Source organism: Syzygium oleosum, unplaced genomic scaffold, assembly GCF_021117445.2.
Source record: "Syzygium oleosum isolate NSW1041296 unplaced genomic scaffold, Sole_v2.1 Sole_v2.40, whole genome shotgun sequence".
NCBI lineage: Eukaryota > Viridiplantae > Streptophyta > Magnoliopsida > Myrtales > Myrtaceae > Syzygium > Syzygium oleosum.
Window position 1 is genome coordinate 1,891,988 of NW_026607524.1, and position 4,185 is coordinate 1,896,172.

Here is a 4,185-nt window from a genome sequence, read left to right on the forward strand (position 1 = left end):
ACAGCTCTGCCAAAGATTGGTTATAAAATTTTTTTTTGCCAGAGAAGCAAGATGACAGGGGAAGATGTAGCCGGAACCTTCATTGGCTGCATCAGCCAGGATATAACACGAACTCGAGAGGACTCAGAGAGAAGGTGGAAGTAAAGGAAGGTGAAAGTTTTGTGGGGTACGAACAAATGCGACAATTTTTTTGTTGCCTTTGGCTACTCTATGGCCATAGAGAATGAGTTTTGTCACCTTTGAGAAGGACAACATTATTTTGTTGTCTTTGACATTCAAAGGCCACAAACGTTACTGTTCGTCGCTTCCGACTCAACAAATGCGATAAAAAAAAAAGCGGCTATTCATGCAAAGGAGACAGAGCAAACACCATAATCGGAAGGTGACGAGACTCTCTCTCTCTCTCTCTCTCTCTCTCTCTCTCTCTCTCTCTCTCTCTCTCTCTCTCTCTCTCTCTCTCTCTCTCTCTCTCTATATTGTGGTGGCCAAGAGAAGATGGAGACATTGATGACAAGGTTGGCGACTAAATGGCAATCGCGACGGTGGTGGCAAGTCATCAACGATGATGGTGGTCTGTTAGGCGGTTCCGACGATGGCAGTGGCTAGTCAATGTGTGAACTTCTCAATAGAGCGCTCACACAGTATTTAATTGAATAGTCCTAACTCTACTCGACTTTTTGCCATATCATATATAATTAGTGATATCACAACGAGTGTCTAGAAGTAATTGTTAGATATATATCACGAGGAATGTTTTCATTGTCGAGGTAATAATCAACATGAGAAAAGTCAATTCTTTGAAATATTAAAAGTTTTACTCAATTGCTTGTCCCATCACATACGAGGACTACTAGATTCAATTGTACATTTTACTCAATTGCTTTTTTAAGTTATGTAATCCTATTTATAAGTTCCATGCCTTAATCCCCTTTGTTAAATAATTTTTGTTTACACTCGCAATATTACAAATAAAAGCCCATTCATCAAATAACTAAGATTCATTCATGAAGATCAAAGAAAAATGTCCTTCCACTTAAAAAAAAACCTCTGTTTCTAGAACCTCGTAGGACCCAAATTCAGTGCGCACGAGTGAACCTTATCCTGACGTTTGCACTAACTCAACCCCACGTTACGAGCACGAGCACGCCGCATAAAAATTGCTCCATTCCTCAAACACATCTATGAAGCCATTAGAGATGCTCTATTTGTTGAGCACATTGCATTGAACAACACATACCCTCCTAGGGAAAATGTCCTCTTCAATTCATTCCACACTCTCACGGATCATCTTGCTTCTCATATCACATTCATGCCTAACCTCAGTTTCAAGCTCCATTTATGACGATTTCTACATATGCATCTTCACCATCATTGAGATGCTCATGCCGTTCCCCCCAATCTACAACCAGGAGAACCCATATTTTGACACGGTGCTTCAGTCGTCCCCACAGAATCTCCGTTACCTCGTGCCTTCCGTGCCAAAACTCGAGTTCATCTTCTTCCCGGTGATCCCAATGTCGGTCCAGGACGGCATTTACTGCTCGAAGAAGCTGGGGAACCACCTGAGGGTCCGGAGTGGGGGGCACGATTATGAGGACCTGTCCTATGTGTCCGAGATCGAAACCCCATTCTTCATCATGGATTTGAGCAAGCTCCGCGTTGTGGATATCAATTTGACGGACAACAACGCATGGGTCGAGCCTGGGGCCACGATAGGGGAAGTTTACTACCGAATTGCCAAGAAGAGTCCAATCCATGGCTTCCCGGTGGGTCTATGCACAAGCCTTGGTGTCGAGGGACACATCACTGGCAGGGAATACGGTTCTATGATGAGAAAGTATGGCCTCGGGGTGGATATGTGCTCGATGCTCTGATCGTTGATGCGGATGGCCAAATCCAGGATCGGGCAGGGATGGGCGAGGATCTATTCTGGGCCATAAGAGGAGGGTGAGGAGCGAGCTTCGGGATAATCCTCAACTGGAAGATAAAGTTGGTACCAGTCCCCTCAACGGTGACTGTCTTCACGGTAACTAGGACTTTGGAACAAGGTGCGACGAAGCTCTTGTACCGGTGGCAACAGGTCGTGGACAAGCTTGACCACAACCTATTCATTAGGGTGCTGATCCAAGTGGCGAGCACCGGTGGAGGCAAAGCTGAGCGAACTGTGAGCACATCGTACAATGCCCTCTTCCTAGGGACCGCCAACCGACTCCTCAGGATGATGAAGAAGAGCTTCCCCGAATTGGGCCTCACGAGGAGTGATTGCATCGAAATGAGCTGGATTCAATCAGTCCTGTACATGGCCGGGTACCCTAACGGGACCCTGCCTGAGGTCCTCCTCGAGGGTAAGTCCAGATTCAAGAACTTCTTCAAGGGTAAGTCGGACTTCATCCGGGACCTGATCCCAGAGACCGCCCTGGAGGGGCTGTGGAAGAAACTGGTGGAGGAGGACAGCCCGCTGGTGATATGGATACCGTATGGCGGGATGATGAGCAAGATCTCGGAGTCCTCCACACCGTTCCCGCACCGCAAGGGCACGATCTTCATGATCCAGTACCTGAGTCTCTGGGATAACGCCAGTGAGGACGCCACCAAGCACATGGATTGGATCGGAAGGCTCTACAACTACATGGCCCCTTATGTGTCCAAGTTTCCTAGAGAGGCCTATGTGAACTATAGGGATCTTGACCTGGGCATGAACAAGAATGGGACAAGCTTCACACAGGCAAGTGCCTGGGGTCTCCAGTACTTCAAGGGCAACTTTGATAGGCTGGTCCAAGTGAAGACCAAGGTTGACCCGGACAACTTCTTCAGGCATGAGCAGAGCATCCCACTGTTGGAGTTGGCGAATACTTCAGGGACCCTTGTTTCTCACACCGGGTACGCCCACGTGAGCTTAGGGAAACTGAAGTGTTGTCCGACGACATGTGACCCATGCGTGCGGAATGCGGGGGTTCGGGGGCAGCGCCCCCGACACGGGTGCCCCGCTGCCCAGTCAGCGGACGGCTGCCCCGCTCGCCGGTGAGCGGGCGGGGGCTCGGGGGCAGCGCCCCCGAAACCTCAACGGGTTTGGGTTGGCCCGTATAGTGCGAGATTAAGAGATTTCATATAGGTTTAGGTTTTGGACCCGTTTGGGACATATATATATTTTGCTCGTTTTTCTGATCATTGTAACGAGTTGAGTGGCTGTAAACCTAAAAACATAGTGAAATCTCTTTGCAGGACGTAGCCCTAATCGAGGGTGAACCTGGGTAAATTCATGCATCGTCTATTTTCTCTGTTTTCTGTGTGATCGTTTTGTTTCGATTCTCGATACGTCTCTTCACCCACGATTGCCACTTTCTCTGAGGGGGAAGTGAATAACAGACTGATGAAAGAGAAAATGGGGCTGGCACTCACAAGCATTGTGCCGGTTTGATTGGTCTTTTGTGACATTTTGATGGTAGGATTTTTAAAGTGCCTAAAAATCCACCTATCAAAATGGGTATTAATGTGTGTAAAAGGTTATTGTGTTGGCTTTGTCATGGAGTGGTGCTTGGTCAAATAATTTCTTACCAGAAATATGTAAGCGTTGTCTTTGATATGTAGAAGCCCGTATTCTAGTGTAATGGCCATGGGATTAGAATCTTTTTAAGAGGTAAATCACAATTCACATCCTATTGTAGGGGCCAGATTATATTTCTAGATTCCAAATTTTTTAAAATGAGATTTCTTTCATCGTAGCCTAGCTCATGCACGATCGAATGTTTGACGTGATCCATTTCGCACCGTGACATAAATATCCAAACGTAAATCCATTATGAGGGGTTGGGGGCTTGTTGAGCTTAATTGAATAAATTTTTTTCCTAAAAACATTTCCTTTATTATGAAATTTATCTCGAAAACACACCCGTAAGTCGATTCTGAAATAGCCTATTACATCTTCTGGAATTGTGGCCTTATGTGGGAGGGATTTATTCCCATTGAATGGGACTGGGGTCCATTTGTGAAGGCCCCAAAAGAATTCTTACTTGGGCCTTCTGGACTTTGGTCCGAAGCTTGTTGAGTCAAACTGTGTCAAACTACGAAATTTATCAATTTTATGTCACGACATTCTCATTGAACAAAATATAATCCAGCAGCCAAAAATTGCCCAAGTGCCCCTCATTAATTCATGTCTTTACTCCTAATTTTTCTTTAAGACAA

General features: G+C 46.0%; 1 pseudogene; it reads left to right on the plus strand.

Moving 5' to 3' along the window:
• Positions 1-1,196: 1,196 nt before the first annotated feature.
• LOC115669207 (berberine bridge enzyme-like 13) lies at positions 1,197-3,669 on the plus strand (annotated as a pseudogene).
• The last annotated feature ends 516 nt before the right edge of the window (positions 3,670-4,185 follow it).